The following is a 20,169-nucleotide window of genomic DNA, read 5'->3' as shown; positions in this document are numbered from 1 at the left end:
ACACAGTGGAAGAAGAGAGTTCTATGGAATAGACGATGAGAGAGAGAGAGCGAATGTGTGGTGAGTGAATGAGTGTGTATTTCGAAATCCATTGAGCTGAAACATATAACAACAAGCATATCTTCACTCATTCACTGGTTGTCTTTTGCACACACAAAACGTACGGGAGAATACTAGTAGTACATGCTGTTTGCCACAAAACAATATCAAATGAGAAAAAGAGTGTGTGTGTGTACGTACACAGAGTGAGAAAAGTCTTATGTGTGTATAGAGTCAAAACAGTTTTCTCAATTGAGTGTCGACGGTCAGTCAATTGTGTATCTTCAACGAAATCAGTTGTTGTTTTTTGATTGAGCTACAAAAATTTATTTCACTTTTTTGAGTTTTTATGTTTTTTCGAATTTCTCTTTTTACCTTTTTTAAAACAAACGTTTGAAGAAAAAAAACACTAAAGATGTATTCGAATACAAATTGTTGTGTTGAATCGCGTGCTGTTAAATGAACACTCAATTTGGAATTTATAATTGCAATCGGTGCAAACTAAACACATTTTGTTCGGGGTCCAAAACGTATATATCTCTATATATGTATATTATCACATTCTCTCACTCTCTCTTCCAATCTTCGTCGTTTTATACTTCATTCAAGTTGTGGTTACTACGGTAAACAAAGTGTGCAACTTTATAATATGGTAAAAAAGGAAACAAAATAAATGAATTTTCCAAATCGAACCGAAAATCAAATTTAATTGTGGAAAATTGAAAATTGTAATGAAATGTTTCCATTTAAACGACAAACAAACCGTAAAAAGAAAGCAAATAAAGTAAAACAAATATAAATAAATAAACAAACAAACAAGAAAAAAATTATAATACAACAGAGAAAGAAGCGCACATCGAGTGAAATGTCAACAAAATAAATGCTATTGAAGTGAAATCAGTCTGAAGTATTTCTCAAAGTTGAATATCGTGCGAATCGTTGGCCAAAGTCAATGTGGTTTGAATGATACACACACGAAAAAAATGAACAAGAATTTATTGAATGCAAACGATTTTTTCAACGATTGAAACGGGCAAGCGGATTGCGAAAACCGATGCTACCATTCGAAGTCCAAATTAATCGATCAACAACAAAAAAAATAGTTTCTCTTTTGTGTGTGACGAAACAGGTAACCAAATTCATTGATGTCTAATTATTCTACATTCGATTGAGGTAAGTGTTTATCGTTTGTTTGTGTTACGGATTTTTCCTCCCTAATTTTTGTTGGCTTTTCGAATTTCATTTTTTTTTCGTTTCATTTTGTTGTTCATCTCTAATTGCAATTCACACTTGAATAATTGAGATCTAATTACGGTGTGGTTTTGAATGGCATATCTCTTTGATTACATACGACATGCTTTGTTGGTGTGTGTACACAAAAGTTTTCCGCACTATAAAGTGCATGCAAATACCGTCTTTGAAAATCGAGCGACATTGCGCAGACAGCAAATGTGCCGAAATCGAATGATGAATTATCATACTGTTTGCAAAGCAAGTCTCAATGTTACTTTGTCGCACACAAGCATATCGTTAAACAAGCGTGGCTTGCTTTGTTCAAGCGTCTCATTCAAAAAAAAAATGCCGAAATTTACGTGTGAATCCGAATTTACAATTTAAATTGGACTCGTTTTGTTTGGTCTAGCGTCAAAATATAATTGGAATTCATCAAGATGAAAACCGTTGGTGACGTATTACTCAAAATAATATATGCAAAAGCATCGCATTTTGGATCTTTGATGAAAATAAATCGAATTCCTAGATTTTTATCATGCACCATTTACCCGTCATACCGCATTCCGTCAACTTTTTTTTTCCATTCGAGCATAAAGATAATGCGTGACACGAACGCATGTTTTATTCACAAAATTGAAGATTAAACGATCTAATAATAATGTGAGCACGCTCGGAACGGAAAATGTAACAACGACAAATGTTGTAATATTGATAAAGTCACAGTCATTTGCAGAGAAATTCAATTCATAAATGTATGTATGTGGTACAGCACACACACACACGACATTGACGTCGATTCGATTCGAGAACACTCGGTGTTCTGTTTCTTTTGTTTCCGCTACTTTTCTTATCGTTTGATTGAAACAAACAGATTCACAACAATGCAAACTACGGATGGAGATGGCTTTATGATATTGAATTATTCAATTTCGTTCTTAAAAGTTCGAATTTAACTAATTTGGAAGTTTGTTGGCAACAAAGCAATCAAAGTTGTCGCAATAAATTCAATAGATTTATATGTAAATAACGAACGCTGTTCAGAAAATCGACTACCGATTCATGTTTCACCACATTATACAAATCAAACAAACAAAAAAAACTTATCCAAATTGAGTGTGCGATAATACCCATTTACTATTTGAAGTGATTCGGTTTTGCTTTCATCGTTTTGGCGTCACAACAAGTCCCGGATTCAATACTTGAATGTAAAATAAACAACGATATAAGTCATGAAAAATAAATAGATAGATATATATATATATAATTACGTTGTGTATCTGAGCCCAGATTTTCTCGCTCGTTTGACGAAAGTGAAACGTTTAGCAATTATGGCAAACCTTCAGCACCTATTGAAGTGGCCTACAAATGATGGTTGTTGCTTTTTTTTGCGAACACTTATTTTTACTACACAATTACCTGCATATAGATTGTTTGATGTGAAACCAAGCGGGGTTGACGTATATGAGATTGGGAACTTTTTTATGCGAACGCAGCTGATCAGCGCCATCTCACATTAGTTCGAATTAGATCGAAAAACTGAATTTAATTCTGTAGCATTGAAATGAAAAAGAGAAAAAAACAATAACAATAGCACGGCCACACAGAGCTGTACATCTATGCGTGCTGATGCATACATACACATATACGCTTTCTTCATTCTTTCATTCCATTGCTATACGTATCTCACTGGTCAACAGATCTATGTAGCCATGTTACTGTTGTTGCTTTTTTTCTCTTTTTCGATTCAATTCATTGTAACTAAATTGAGTTCAACTATGGAATACAAGATGGCACAGATGAGGGGAATTCGCATTTTGTCTCTTCATAGGCTTAGCCGGTTGTGTGAAACCAACAATGAAAAAACTTGCGCCGCAAAGAATTTTGAAGTGTGATTAAATTTTGAGTCCAAAGTGAGTAATTTGAGATGTCAAGCCTCAAAAAAGTCAATTGGACCATTAGAACGATGTTATGATAGCAAAAACAGACAAAATTAAATTGAATACTTGATTAGCATTGCTGTAAGTAAAATTACATTGGGACCACCGACACGGCACCGAGAGGGGCACGTGGCTGTTTGTTGAGCCCAAAAGTGATCATATGAGAGACTATAAAGCTGTTGAAAACTTAATGACACAATGGACACCAGTGTGAGTGTGATGTAATTAACGAAACAAACACCAAGATCAACTCATGCATTTTCCATTTAATCGGGTCAAATTATTCAATTAACTTAAGCTCGGTCAACACACCCGGTTATGTTAAAATAACCAACATGGTCATAGCCAATGAACCTTAATAATTACCGAACAAAAAAGTCAACGAAATATCATGACGAACATAGAGACCAGGTTTAAAACAAAAGTCGCCAAAATTAGTAACTGCAGACACAACCTGTTCAACTAGGTTAATGTGCTGTGTATCATATCCAAACGAGGCCTCGTTAAATTGGCTATTGTGGTAATTTTAGATTTATCTATGGGTTAAAGTTTATACCGAAATGAAAAGGTGATGAAAAAAGTGGTATTAAATTTTTCAAACATTTGTTCACCGTAGACAGATACCCAATTTGGAATGAATCGACATTTTCTATTCTGTTAAGTTTCTGCAGCAGGCTGCAAAATTAATCAACGAGTAAATCGCTTTTGAAACTAGTAATAAATGAATATGGCCTCGAAGAGTGTGCGAGCATTAATTTGGGTTTGTTGAAGATTTTCGACAACTCAGCAAAAAACCCGAAAATAAGATAAGAATATCACTCTTTTTTTAAATTCCAGCTTTTACTGCATAATAAACGAAGTGGGCGTCAATGTATATAGCCGTGAATATTGTCTTTTATATATAAAAATCGTTTCGTTGAAAATGTGATAAAAAGGGAAAGAATCCAGAATATGATGGCACAAAGAGTATACATTTCATAAAGCATGAAAAAAGGGCCAAACATGCATCTCGATCCAATTATATAATAAACAATTTTTATATTATTATTATTATGAAAAATCTCAAAAGAACAAAAGCTGAAATTTCCATTTTAAATACGTGCGCGCTTTTGTCAATATTTTTCTGTTTGCCTTTGCTGTGAATATGCACTTTTTCAAGCGCATCTAATGCTGAACTCAAAATAGCACAGTTTCCTCCTCCGTTCCAAGAATCACACCTTTAATTTGATTTCAATTTTACTCTGCATCGTCCAAGTCACAAACAACATTCCTTATTCTTTTCGTTTTATACGTTTTTTTCTCTCTCCATCGGCGAGTGTGCTGAGTCGAACTATTTTCGGTCGAGTGTATGCAATGCAGGCGAAAAACTTTTTCAGCATTTCATTTTTTTGTTCGGGGTAAGAAAAAGTCATTTTGAAGGAAAAAGAAAGAGATAGAAAACAAAAAGAAACGACGCATTGGCCGTATCGTTTTTGTTCGTGTCCATTTTCAAATAAAATGAATTCTTTCGCATTGCCAATTTTCATTCCGAGCACATTTGCTCGTAATTTCGACAATTTTTCTTCGTAAAAGTGTTTACATCAGACAACAAGATTTTAAGGTAAACTGCTTTCCAATTCGTTTTTCATCGCGAAACTCGTCTTCCTGTTCGATACGGTGCAGATGTTCGCATTCTTTCTTTTTTGCAAGAATTTTTTTTTTCGTGCTGACATATATACACTGATCATAAATCCAGCAAATAACGATAAATCTGATCGTTGCAGAATGCGACTTTTATTTGAGAAGCAAAATTGCAGAACAAAAATGCGGAAATAGCTCGTTCGACAAAATATCGCTACGGATTATAATCGCTTTTCAATGGATTTTCCCCGCCATGGTGTATATACATGCGAATATTAATTTTCCCTTTTTCTCACAAAATCCGAGCAATTCGACTGTAAAATCATATAATGAATTGGCGTGCTTTCAAAAGCATTTCTAATTCCATCGACATTATATTGAGCGAGCGCGCATGCCGCATGCATTCCAAGTAATGATGACCAATTTGAAAATGGGAATGCCTAGTGCATTTTTTTTGCCAACCAAATAAATACTTGACATTTTCCATATAGGCATTTTTTTTGTTGCTCGTCGCAAAAATTCACTTTGCATAATCGCATTAAGTATCACGTTTGACACAATGCAATACAAAATTGGGAAAATCGCCACGGAAACCGTTTTCATCGATGTTTCATCGAACGATTTTAAATGACAAAAAAAAACTTGCAACTGAAGCACAAATATAACCGAACGAAAAAAAACGGTCTTGTTATGATTTGGAAAAAAGCACGAAACATGCTGTTTTATCGAATGAATGTGCACCGCCTAGCCGATTTTGTTATTATAAGAGCTCATTAAGAGCTTAACCGACTCTTTTCTGTGGCATTATTGAATAAATTGAATGACACCTTCGGAGTTTAAATAAATCGAACATTCTCCGCGGTACATCATTAACACTTTGTATTTTTTTTTATTCGAACGCCTTCACATTGAATGACAATTACTTTTTATGTGTCGTTTTACAATACAATGTGTAATCCAACGGCATTAGCAAACGAAATTATACAAACAAGCATGAAAACGATGACGAACGTGGTGGAAGTGAATTAAATTCCATCATGTGTTCTGCCATTCAACGACAGAACAATGCACTGCACTTTTAATCTAAATGTGTCAATTTTGTGAGTGTGAAGATATTTGTTCGGTTCATGAAGGTCTTGTCTCTTGTTATATGAAAATTTGAACTACAAATTGATTGGCTGTGCTGTTTTGTTCAACGTCACCTTCATTTCATTGTTACCGTTGATTATTTATGCACAATGGAAGTGGCATGCATTACACGATCGAAATGTAGAACAGTTTACAATTTTCTTTTCATTAGTTTTTGTCGAGTATTTATAGTTTATTGCTATATTACACGTATTCGTTATTTGTGATCAATTTCCGAGAGCGTCACTTCACGTGCAAGGAAAGCCATTTTATTTACCACTGATTTGATTGTGTTTGATGTCAACTCCATTGATTTTATTACAATTGAAAAGTTTGATGCTTGCGAAAGCACCGCAAACAACAATGATGAAATGAAGATGGTGTTTTTCGAGTCGAAAAATAAATGTCGTAAACCATTTATCAGACCAAATTTGAAAATGGTGCGAGACAGTTTGCGTGGCAACATCAAACTCTTGTTAACATAATTTCTCCGCTCATTTCAATCATGTCACAAAAATGACATTGAGTGATCTTAAACTGAAACCTCGCACCACCAAAACGTTTGAGTGTCGGAACATTTGCATCTTTTTTGAATCGTTCCGATGGCAAAAACAATGACTTACGGGTATTATTGTTTGGATCATCGCAACAAATTTCTAACACAGTCTGTGTATACCCAGTTCACGAAAAAGGCAAGAGAGAGGCAATGCATCAAAATATGGAATATGGATATGATGTACGAAAATCCGCTGAAGAACGTGAACAAGTAATAATCCACTTGAATTCAAATGATTTGATTGAATGAATTTAGGTGAACGATTGACGTAAAACCGAGTAAATTCCTAGCTCTGAGTGTGTATCTATTTTTTGTGTTGTGCGCGAGTGTGTGTAGAAACTCTTTTTATAATGCCGTGTAGAGAAGAAGTAATGCAAACCACTAAGTACTTCGCTTAAGTGCTCCAGTGTAGCGGAAGACGTATTCACTTAATACAATTTCTACATTTCAATCGCATTCGTATTTTCATTTCGCCACCGTTACTCCACCCCGCACATCTTTCACTCGGCTTCACTTTAATCTACTTGAATTTCGCGCAGAAGAATTCTGATCATTATAGTTTAGTGTGTATTATATATGTATCAGTCATTTTCTCTCATGATTCATGTCAAAGATCCATTTGCTGCCGCGTAATGATGAAACATTTATAACTGAAACGCATCTGTTTTTATTTTAATAAGATTTCTTTTTATTTAACTAAGCACGGTTCGTTGTTGATGCTGTTGTTTACTTTGCATGGTGTCTTTGTTCGAACGTCGTCATTAGAATGCAACACTTTTTTGTTTCATATTTTTTCGTATCGCTGAAAACAGGAAATTCATTTTGAATTTGATTTGATTTCATTTCATTTGATTGTAAAATTCGATATTCAAACGGGCCAGTCGAGTATGTCAAATGGAAAACTGAATGTCAGAAGGACATACTAGTATGAACATGTCATGCACATCATGTACCGTGTTCAAAGTGAACACGACAACTTATTTTCTCTGTCTCTCTCACACACACAATTCTCTAGCTCAATTCGATTTGGTTGATGCATACAGTGAACTTCCAACAAATATTTCCGGTCAAATGAATAGCAAACACGTTTTCAAATCGAATCCATTGATTGTTCGCTGTGATCGATAGCATTTGATTTGCGCAAAAGAAAGCAAACAAACGTCGAAATTCTCAAACACAAAAGCGCGCACATACACTGAACTAATGGCAAAAGCACGATTTTTCACTCAACTGATGTCGACATTTTCAAATCGAACGGAATGTTTTCGTTCACAATTTCCACTTCATTCGCTCCACCTCTTCTCCGCCATTCAATTAGTTGCGTCTCTCTCTCTTTGTGTTTTCTTTTGTGCATTAAAATTGCAACTCACCGTAAAATCGCTATGTTTCATTAAGTAATTTTGAATATTTCAACGGCCATTTGAATATTTTTTTTTTATTATAATTTTCATCCAGGTGATGATAGCTTCCATTAGATGCGGAACAACATTGGTTTTTCGATTATTTCGTGGTTGTTGTTGTTTTCGATGAAAATGCGTGATCCATACGGGCGGTGTATTAAACATGCAATGAAATTAAAACGATAGATAAAATAAACAGCGGGCAGCTAAACTTGAAATTTATTATTATTATTGAATTTAATGTCCATGTATCCAACGGCTTTTTTTCTCAGTCAGCAATTTTCAGGCACGCGGTTAATAAAATATAATTTTAATGTCAAAATTAAATGAAACCGAACATGGTCGCTGACAGCACTCTGATCAGATGTGATTTTTTTTCGGACACGCTTCAGTTGAGTGCGTCTTTTTTCTCGGTTTCGCTGTTTACCAAAAAAAAAAATGTAGAGAACAAAAAAAATGTAACTGATGGTTGTAAAGTTATTGCGCGACACATGCAGCTGTGAAATTGGAACATATTTCGCCGTCGAAAAGCATGGAAAACGTGATTTTCGACATATAGATTTCGCAATTACTTTGAATCTAGGTGCTACTGCCGTTGCTTGCCAATGGATCAAATGCCAGCTCATTGGCATGAATTGTGCTCTAGTCTTTGCTTCATAAAATGACTAAGAATTCTTCGTTACCCTACCTGAATTTAGTACAATCTACTTAAAAGTTGCTCGTTTTACAAATTAGCCATAAATTTTCTTATGCGCAGTTTTACCTGATAACATGCTATGTGAAGTTGATCTGACATAATGAGCGATTTTTTTTTCTCTCTTGTTCCTCTTTGTTTTATCTCGAACAAAAGAATTTTTCATCAATACTTGTTGGCAATGAGAAAGACATAACTCATAAAATAACTTTCATATTCTTCACGTCGTTTTCTATAAGTTATCTAACTTTAATTTGAAACATAAAAAAAAAAACAAATTGTGGAAAAAACTCTTCGTAAGTAAATGTATTGAAATTAATTAAACAACAAACCGCGTTGAATTGTTACTCGATGGAGTTTATTATTGTTGGAAAAAGTCTTTAATCTAGATGGAAATCATTATGATGGAAAAGTTGTCGAAAGATGCCAGTGGTTGAACATTGTAGATAAGTAACAAGAGGAAACGAGCTCTGACATCCAGCAAACACAATCTAAAAACTGTTTCTAACGTTTTCCAATGGATTCTTTCTATTAATTTGGAATTCAAGCAAATAAAAAGTGTGCAGTTTGTGTATCGAAAAGCGATGTTAGATTTAAAATTCGTCACTGCTTCACATGGGAATCCAATGTATTCAATATACTGACACACTTGCACAAATCCAGAGAGAAAGAAATTCCCTTGCGTCCGTCGCACTGAAGAATGCGGAAGCTACAATCTCAGTATGGTATTACAAAATACTCTATCACATATAGTGTAAGAAAAAACTTTGTATCAACTCAATGTTGTCACTCTGGTTTTAACTCGGTTATATATCTATTGGTACCAGCGAGAGAGGGAGACGGAAAATTGAACGAAGAAATGATCGTCCGATTCCATAACATAATAAATTCAGTTTTCAACTCGTGCCGCTAAAAATCAAAGAAAAAAAATAAAAATCGACCTAAGCCACGATGCATTAACGCATCAGCCACAAAGTCAATTTGCATCGAAAATTATCACATGAACACGAAAATTTACATTCTATAAACAATAGAAAACTCAGCAGCGAAAAGCGAAATGAAAATACACGAACATCGAACAATACAGAAAAAACTCGAAACGATCACTTTAGCGCCCAGGTCGAGAAGAGGAGAAATTTCTTCTTTCGGTTTTGTTTTTTTTTATCTTCTCTTAAAAACACAAAATGCACTAAGTAAACTCTCTCGCCTTGTTCAACCAGCATATATCGAAATAATTCAGCCATTTTCATCTTCTTTTCATTTCAATTCAATCAATGTAAAATACTTATATAAACATTGAGCGAGAGCTTTAAAAGATTGAAAGAAATAGAAAACAATATGCTCATGCACATAACATAATTCATAACGCTGTTAACTTTCATGATCTGCGGTTGATAGGAGAAAATTACTGAAGATACACGAAAAATCAATCATGAATTATGAACAGTGCGCCAACAATAAAAGAGAGAGAGAGAAAAAACGTTATGAAAGTGAAATCCAGACACAGAAGAAAAAAATCATGTAAAAAAATAGGCCTAGCAGTGGTTTTTTTCTATGACGAATTGCGATTACATTATTTATCTCAAGAGATTTTTCTAACACTTCCGCAAAAGCATAAAGCACTCTGTAAAACTGTATGGCTGGCAGTAGCGGAGTTTAATTCAAATGATCCTTCTTAAACAGATTTAGCGCTAGTTCTTTAATAGGACCATGCATTCGCCACGAATTTTCAAAAAAAAAATACTTCAAATTATATCATTAAATGGGGTTTTGCAAAGGCTTTCTTCATTTATATATATAGATATTATCTCGCTCTCTTATGAAACCAACCCCCCCTGATGTCAAACAATGAAAAAAGATTCATAACATACAACACCATCTCTTGGTATGCCACATATCTGTTTTTTTCTCCACAATGTGGAGAAAGTGTTTACGTATACGTATACGTTGACATTAATAATCTGTCAAAACCGTAAACACATTATTTTCATAACGCAATTTTGCGAGAGTTCCTATTAGTTGAAAAAAATTAAATTTTTGTGTGCAAACTGTAAGTTATTTTGTGATTTTATTGTGTTTAGATTGAATACGATTTCATAAATTTTTGAAAAGTGATTTTACAGTAACAAGAAATGTAAAGCAGAAAGAAAAAAACCAATAAATGAGTTTAGAACGTTTAGAATCATATGCACATTTTCGTGATATTCTAACCTCAATCGCTCTTTACTCTCAGTTTTACATTCTTTATATCAACAATTATTTTATAATTTAAACAGGAAACGCAAAATGGTTTAGTGCGATGTATGCCAGCAGAATATTTCGGGAAACATTTACAAGCACAAAAGAGTTGAGCACAGTTGGGATCGAGGTGGTATTAAATTGATTAAACAGGAAGATAAAACTCTGATCGAAGCTATACAAAACGAAAAAACATTCGTTGGACCTTCGCTGTTATATTTGAAACGTCTCGCAAATTATGCGGTAACACAAAATTTTCAAGCCACATTTTTTGGAGTCGACTCACCAAAACCAGAACTTGTCATTACAACGGGTACAATTGCAGAGAATGAAAGAAATTTGGCTGAAATTGTGGATCAACTCTATGGCCAAATCGGTCAATGAACTACGATCGCTATTCAATATTTAGTTTATGAATATGTTCATTTTTTCACGCAAAATGCGACCAATTACATTTATAATTAAATACCATGAATAAATATTAATTTTTTATGTAAAAAATGGAAACAAATCTCTTTTCATTTGTTCGCTTTCAAGCGGGTTGAAATATTCATTGAATTCACAATTTTTTATATTTTTACAAGCATGGATTGTGAAGAACGCCAAATATATGAGAACCATAAATAAATCCAAATGAATAAATTGAAATTCAGCAGTGTTTTAGTAGTATAGTGTTTTTATTTTTGTTTGATATCAATATGTAGCTAAGAGACATTTTCCAATCATTTATATTTATTTAATTAAACATAAAAGTAAGTAATTTACGCATATTTTGCGAGAGAACTAATGCTCAGGTGTATCAACATCAGACATCTCCGGGATTGTATTTTCATTCTCTGCAATTGTACCCGTTGTAATGACAAGTTCTGGTTTTGGTGAGTCGACTCCAAAAAATGTGGCTTGAAAATTTTGTGTTACCGCATAATTTGCGAGACGTTTCAAATATAACAGCGAAGGTCCAACGAATGTTTTTTCGTTTTGTATAGCTTCGATCAGAGTTTTATCTTCCTGTTTAATCAATTTAATACCACCTCGATCCCAACTGTGCTCAACTCTTTTGTGCTTGTAAATGTTTCCCGAAATATTCTGCTGGCATACATCGCACTAAACCATTTTGCGTTTCCTGTTTAAATTATAAAATAATTGTTGATATAAAGAATGTAAAACTGAGAGTAAAGAGCGATTGAGGTTAGAATATCACGAAAATGTGCATATTCTAAACGTTCTAAACTCATTTATTGGTTTTTTTCTTTCTGCTTTACATTTCTTGTTACTGTAAAATCACTTTTCAACAATTTATGAAATCGTATTCAATCTAAACACAATAAAATCACAAAATAACTTACAGTTTGCACACAAAAATTTAATTTTTTTCAACTAATAGGAACTATCGCAAAATTGCGTTATGAAAATAATGTGTTTACGGTTTTGACAGATTATTAATGTCGACGTATACGTAACCACAGCTGTCATAATATATACGTAACTTCGTATTTTCACATTGTGGAGAATTTTTTCTGTTTCATTAATAATGAATCATTATTTTCTGTAATAAATAGAAATTTATTTATTTATAATTCTAATAGAATGAATTTGAAAAAATAAATAGAATCATTTATATGAAATAAAAATAATTCTAATTTGAAATAATACGATTTTGTTAGGTTCCCATAGAATGGTGTGAGTATTTATAATTTAGTTGTATTATTTTATATGCTTTATGTGTGTGTACAATGATTTTTAATTGATTTAATTTCAATTTGATTTACTTGAATGATTTTTAATACAATTTTTGTGTTGAAACTATAACATTCAAATACATTCCAAATTATTGAAATAAATTTGATTTTTGCATCTAATTCACACTAAAATCAGATGGCGCTCATTAGCGAGATTCGCAAAAAAAAGTCTCCAATCTCATATACGTCAACCCCCCTTGTATGAAACACTATCGCACACAATATGAGCAATTGGAAATTAGTTTAAAAAAATTGAAACGAAAAATTGAAAACAAAATCTTTACCGTTTTTGGAGCTGTAAAAAGCGATAATATCACGTCTTGCTCACTTCTTAACGGTTTTATTGTTCGAGTTTTTTTGGTAAAAGTTGCATTTTACTCTAATTAAACTGATGAGAGTCTCTTGAAATGAGGCTGACGCTTGTGGGATGTATGCTCGATTCAAAGTCATGGATGAAACACTTTTGGGTGTGGTGAAATGCCCATTGAATTACTCAATTTAAATATAACAGCATGAAATCTTGACAAAATATCAAAAAACTATGGGAAATTCAACTGAAAAATGAACGTAGTTTCAAACCGATATGTTTTAAGAGATCGTTATCGTATTTCGGTTCCTTCAAAAAAAAAAGTTCACATTTTGTAATTAATTCAAATATGAATTTAAGTCTATGAAAAATGTGCCACTCCATATTTTCTGAATATGTTTTTATTTCTGGTCGTTATGCTTCCGGCATTAGTCATCATGGGCATCGTAGTCGGTTCGCATATCATATGTCTATGAAATGAATTAATTGGAGCTAGAAATATGATGTTTACGGTTGCACTTTCCATACTGCGAATACATTATATACCTTGCCACAAACACTCGCGATCCACATACATTGTATCGACTATGATGGAGCTAAGTAGAAGCATTCATTTTAATGAAATTATACCCATGGAAACGTGCACATGACGGTTGTAATTAAAATGCCATTTTTATGATTAGCTTTTGGTCGTGCACAACACGTTCGCATCTCTTACAATTAACACGTAACACAATCTCATCTGACTTGGGATTTTCGGTGTTACGCATATCATGTGTTCAACTCTCGGTTTTTTTATCTTTAAATTAAACCCAATCTGATTTTGCCTACACGAATGGTAATTGGAGTGAAAGAGTTAATCCAACGGCTTAAAAAAGGAGTATGCAATCACACAAAGAGACTATTTTAGTATTCTTGGTTCATGTAATTCTTATTCTTCCGTTTATTATGCAAAATAAAAAAACAGAACCTTCTGTTCGGAAGTACAAATGAACCGAAACGCGATTTGCATATATAAATGTATGCTAAATATCAACGCATGTGTTGTGCGTTCATGACGCATTCGTTGTCATCGTAATGCGACGTCATTTGGTGTCCAACATTCACAAAAAGCATTCATCGTCTAGACGATGCGAGTGATTATCAAGTACGTCAGCTGTACGGTTGAATGCCGCTAAGAAGCTTATTTAGCGTTAATATAGTATAAATCATCGTTTTAACACATGATTCGCTCTATTAGAAATGAACAATTTTTTTTGCCATTCATCATTGCAGTGGCGGCTATTTTTATAACCTTGTCGAAAATTTCATGGCATTCAAACACTTTTTTTTAATATCAATAATTAAATGTGAATGAAAACGCTTAATTTGATGCGCTCAAAATAAATTGAATGATTGCAAAAGGTTGTAATTTGTGGTTTTTTCTCATTTGATTATACTGTTGGTTGATTTACTAATTGTAATATTGTCACGTTTCCATTTAATAATTTCAGGAAAAAATATCGGAATCGATTCTATAATCAAATTTTACGTACAATACAAAACAAATTACGTCCAAACAAATGAAAATTTTTGAAAATGTCGATTTATTGAGAGAAAAATCGTCGTTGATAAATGCAACACTAATTGTGTGCTCGAATACTAAAGGTAATAAACAGTTTGATTTCACAAGTGCGACCCGCATCTAAAAATAGCATTAAAATATACTTGACGTATTTTATGTAATAATCCCAACATGATCGAGAAAATAAAGAACCAGAACATAGTAGCATATTTCGAATATCCAGTTTATGCAAACGATTTAGAATTTTTATTAACACATGAACTCGAAGTGTATACATTCAACATTGCGAAATAAAAACCAAAGAGATAACTGAGAAAATAATATGTATTGTTTGCGTGTCAACCGCGGTTTTTTCTAATGTGCTGTATTGCACATCGTCACTTTTAACCATGTGTCCTCTCTTTTGCATTTATATTTACTTTTTTATGTCCCTTTGTTTGAAAATTGCTCACATAACTATTTCCTTTATGAATCCAATTGTGCACTCTCGTGCTGTGCACTGCTTGATTTTTGATATTTTTTCTCTCTCTTATTCGCTTGCTCTCTATCTCTTTATCCGGACGACTTTTTTTCTTGGGTTTTTTTTTGCTCACCTTATTGCATGTTTTCGCGCATTCACTATAAACGGATACTTTATGGTGTATGAAGGTTGTTGACGATGGTACTTGCGCTCAACATCAAAAATGCTTCACCGAAGTGGAAACTGTATATGTGTACATAAAGAATATCATCGTTCACATGCAAGAATGGGTTGGCTTTTTTATATAGATTTTCTCATTAGCAATCGCAACAATTCACCGAGTTGTATTAAGTTGAAGTCCCATCATCTTACGCGTTTATAATGGAATTATATGAGGTCGTATAACAACATACAATATTATTATCGAGGCGCCGCTCATACGATTGTCTATGATAGTTTAATCGATCGTTCTTCAAATTATTACCATGCTCAAATGACCGTCATCCACTTAACCCGATCCATGATTTAACTGTTTACCACAAGCATTGCTCACACAAACACACAGAGAAAGAAAGAGAAAGAGAGAAAAGAGATCGTCATCCTCCCATATATAAATACAATTCTTCCGCAAAACCGAACTGAAATTTATATGCGTCAGTTAACGATGATACATTTGTGTAATGAAACAACCTGAGAAATGAAACTACCCAATCGATGGAAGAAAATATCTGTGCAGCATTATGCGAATAACATAGATGACGTATATATTTCCTACAAAATCATCGGCATGGAAAACAAATTCCATTTTTATTGATGGATGGCAAATGAAAAAAAGCATCAACGTGAACTTATGTTTGTGTGTGTGTCTGTGTGCGCGCACTTTTATGGGGTCGTTAAGCGTTTCATGTTCATACGAAACAGTAAGCACACTTCTCAAAATGTTAACCAGTGCAAGTGTCACTAGTAGAGCAATATTTCATCTCGTTGCCACCCAGTTACATCACGTCCTTCATGTTTTCACTGTGTACGATGTACGTGCATCAGAAATTGTTCGAAAGACAACGGAAAAAGAGTGTAGGTAACAAATTTCTTTTTCTTCACATTCAAATTTGTCTCTACGTCTACATACAATTCCATGTACGCGTAAAATTATGTTTTCATGTGACGAAAAACACAAGTTTTTTTTCTCTCTTTTTTGCATTGGCATTTGATATGCTGCAACGGTGTATCGAATCGGTTGTACAAACGAAGGATGATTGCATGATCGTTTTTAGCTCTTTATTTGCAATCAAACTGCGTAAGTCACTCAGCACGACAATGTCTATAACCACATGACTTGCGGCATTTTTACTCGATATCTAACTGGTTTAAGAGATGGAATTGTGGATTGACTTTTTTCCTACTTGAATTGGCATTTGTTGGAATTGAAAGAGTGTAAAGTGCATTGGCCGTTGTTGGATATACTAAAAATAGATTTTCTTGGACCGTTTCTCTCTCTCTCTCTCTGTCCCTTTCTGTCTCGTTCTCTCAAGACTTTAATGCAGATAAACAAATCAAAGATTGAAAACGGTTTCAAAGTGCCGCACAGAAATGATATTGTAGATATCAAATGTAATTTTTTTTTGATGCAGTGAAAAGGATACTTTGTTTGGCGCTTCTTGCCATTTCGTACTGTGCATCGTTAATTTTTAAAATGAACTGTGTGTGTGCATTTTTTTCTCTCTTCTCTTCATTTTGCTCTTCTCTCATGACAAATGCTGTTGCATTTCTTTTCAACTCTTTCTTCTCAATCATCGAACGTAATTGTAGACTAAATACTGAAAACCATTTGTAAGTATCATGCAAAAATACTCCAATGCCAATTACTGCCTCAAGAAAATAACTATTTATACATATATTGTGTGTGTGTGTGTTTGTGTGTTTTTTATTTATTTATGTAGTACTAAGCGATTTAATTGTATGGAGTGCGACGCGCAGAAAAGAATCTTCATTTGTTTGTTTGCTTGCATTTAAATCCCATTGTGTATATTCATTAACTCGTCTTTTGTGCACATCGCCCATCATTGGCCATATAATATGTTGCGGTGGCCGGGATGGAGTGTGTTGACTTTCAGCCTATGCACACATCAGCACACATAGATAGACAGAGAAACAGAGAGATAGAGATATGTTGTAAATAATAATAAATGCCAAACTGGAAAATGAAGAAAACGAAATTAAATAACTTAAGCTAGTATTTATATTCTAAAAATAGGTATGATTTAAAGTTTGCTAGCTAAATATACAGTATGAATATGAAAACATGTCCAGAATTACGTGCAAATGGAACGGCTTGAATGCATCGTGACTGTGAAACCGGATTGAAAATTGTGATCCATTACATATGAAAATATTAACGTTAATGTTCTAATCATTTACTGACGTATTATCATCGTCGCTGCTTTTTTGTCATATCTGTCTCTTTATTTTCATCACTGTGATGTGATGTGCACACATTGCGCATATATTGTTAGGAATACAACCGCACAGCAACACATTCAATATGCATAGATTGTGTTGTTTTTTTTTTCGTTTCGAACGGTTTCGAATATACATATTTCGAATGCAACCATTGAAACGATTTGTTTGTGAAACCATTTGAATACACACAATTCCGAGAAATGTCACAAACAATTCCGCGAAATGGGAAAAATTCTAAATGAGCAAAACGCAAAATCGCGTTTATCCATCGCAAATGAATTTGTATCTTGGCACGATATTTTATAGTTGTTTAAACTCAACAACAGCCTTATGGGCACAACATTAAATTAAATATTAACAGTTGGACATTAAATACACATTCCAGAAAAGAAAAACAAACGGGAGCATTGAGCCAAATCTAATGTTAATGTTTTGCGGCACCTAGGGTAATCTAATACAATATTTAAAAAGAAATGTGATTGACAGTAAATGTAGTGCGTGAGACTGCTCCTTTGCGAAAAATTGTAATACAACAATTTCGCCAATAAGTGTGGTGGATATCATTTGTCATGGCGTAAGTGTACGAGTGTGTGTGTGCGTGTGATGTGTGGAAACTACACCCAATTCGACATGCCAATTGCTACAAAATTACAGCGAAATATAGGTATACTTCGGCGGAAATTTATATAAAAATAGCATTATACACAATTAGAGGTGAACAAACAGTTACATGTCACCATACCACACACAAGACACACACACACACTTAAACAGCAATGGAACGTTCAGCTATTTCAAAATAAAATTGGACAGAACCATTACATCAATTTTAGTATTTCGTCGTCGGCATTGTCGTATTCGTATTCGTCGTTGTTGTTGCTACCAATTTTTTTTTAATGTTCCTTTGTTCGTGCGCGCGCTCTGTTATTTATTTAACCGAATGCAGGTTAGTCTGCATTTTCGAAAAAGCATTAATTTGGTATGCAAAACGGTTTTGTGGCATGTTTGGTATTGTTGTATAGAGAGTACATGCCATTCAATTATTTCCCATGCAGATATTCCAACCAGTTTAAAAATGAATCATTTACACACAAACAAAACACATGTATAGAAAATTGTGGTAGCCAAATTCAAACCGCAAACTTTGATCGGCTTTTGAAATCTAGAACGCACACACACACACATCATCCCATATTGCTCTACATAAAATTCGGCCCGAAAAATATAAAATAAATACAAAATGGTTTCAACGAGTGGAATTAACTTTCAAAACCCATTATCTAAATGAAAGATAAATGCGGCACGGATACAAACATGTGCTCTAGTTTAAAATAGATAGTAGGTGTGAAAATCACTTGAATACTACAATTTTCGTTGCAAATTGTTACACTCTGTGTAGTGTGTACTGTGTGATCTCTGTGATTTTTTCGAGCCGTATTCAGCGTAATTTACAACTATTCACAACGTCAAAATACAATGTGATAATCAAATCAATGCGCACCATTCTAAATGAAACTATATGAAAATAGAATAACTTTATCATCTATTCGAATGTCTCACATTCTCGACACAATCATTTGAAATGCTACAAATGAGCTGAGCGATGAACAGAAATAACATTTTGTTTTCTTTGCTGCCATATTTTTTTTCTCGAAGCGTGAAAACAAATTTATGTATTTAGATTTGTAACGAACAAAATTATTCCGAAGGAATTGTGATTACCTTGATTTCTCTCATTCCGTTCTTCTCTCGAATGTTGATACATCATATATTTGACAAAATATTAATCGTTTGCTCTTTTTTCATTGCCGTTATTCGTTCTCTTGAGACTCACAAGACTAATAGACTATATGTATATATCGAATCAAATCACGAACATTTTCATATGATTTTTTTGTTGTATTAAAAAAAAATTCTTAATTGATTCAGTTGTAAGAATGTTTCTGTGTTGAAAATTTAGTTTTGGTTGTGAATTGTTTCCGAAGAAACAACTAGTCTATTTCCGTTTGTGTTTTTTTTTATTCATTCGTGTACCGGAAGGAATTCCTGCGCAACAGAGAATTAGTTTTTTCTTATCTTTTCTTTTTATTCAAAGGAATTTCGAGTGGAATAGCAACAGTGATTTTTGATTGTATGAGCGGAAAGTCGTTAAAATGGAAAAAAAACATGGGATTTTTTCCTCAAATTAATTTAGACACGATACTACTTAACAGTTTAATTGTATTTTGATGACAATGACATGTCTTTTTTTAAACATGAATAAGCTGTCCATTAGATGTCCATTTGGTGAACGGTCTACCAAATTATCTTGTTTTTATTCAATACAATCCCAGAGTGGTAGAAAAAAGAGAAAAAACATTGATGTTCCATTCATTTTTAATGAATGAGAGCCTATAATGTGATTTTGTGATTTAATGCGCATAAGATTCGATCTCATTGGATTACAAATCGTTTATGTTATGGTTCTTCGGTTTCGGCCATGAACTGGCCGGAGTGAAACAGAGATCCGGTAATGCGCATAAGCACCTTCGACGCAAGTGATTGGTATTAATTGATGATTATTGACAGTAATAAAAGTTATAAATATATATAAAAACGCCATCATCTTGATTGCTAATCGTATTTGACGTTCGATCGCAATCGCAAACGATAAAAGAGACGTTCTTTACCATGTTCTTTTATTCATTGGGTCCGTATAAACCCCAAGAAATTCTCGCCTCTCCCCAAAATCAATTTTGATCCGAGTAGAACGAAAATTTGTTGATGATAAAAATTCTTTCGATTTGCTAGGGTT

At 33.7% G+C, this 20,169-nt stretch overlaps 1 protein-coding gene and 1 long non-coding RNA gene across 3 annotated transcripts in view; one reads left to right on the top strand and one right to left on the bottom strand.

The window, feature by feature from the left end:
* The first annotated feature begins 7 nt into the window (after positions 1-7).
* The window catches only part of LOC116337073 (beta-1,4-glucuronyltransferase 1), a 47,001-nt gene continuing 26,839 nt past the window's right edge, over positions 8-20,169 (top strand). The window contains exon 1 of one of the 2 annotated variants that reach the window (XM_031761377.1): positions 8-1,168. The gene's annotated coding sequence lies outside the window, so the exon portion shown is untranslated. Of the gene's footprint in view, positions 1,213-20,169 lie in introns of both variants that reach the window. The other variant, XM_031761376.1, reaches the window with a different exon arrangement.
* LOC116337078 lies at positions 11,502-12,358 on the bottom strand. Its single transcript, XR_004200779.1, has 2 exons — positions 12,192-12,358; positions 11,502-11,968 (listed from the first exon to the last, which is right to left on the bottom strand). It is a non-coding gene; the product is annotated as an uncharacterized LOC116337078 (long non-coding RNA).

Source organism: Contarinia nasturtii, unplaced genomic scaffold, assembly GCF_009176525.2.
Source record: "Contarinia nasturtii isolate CC-2019 unplaced genomic scaffold, AAFC_CNas_1.1 Cnas_scaffold_220, whole genome shotgun sequence".
Classification (NCBI taxonomy): domain Eukaryota; kingdom Metazoa; phylum Arthropoda; class Insecta; order Diptera; family Cecidomyiidae; genus Contarinia; species Contarinia nasturtii.
The sequence above is the reverse complement of the archived record's forward strand: the minus strand, read 5'-3'. Positions and strand labels throughout refer to the sequence as shown.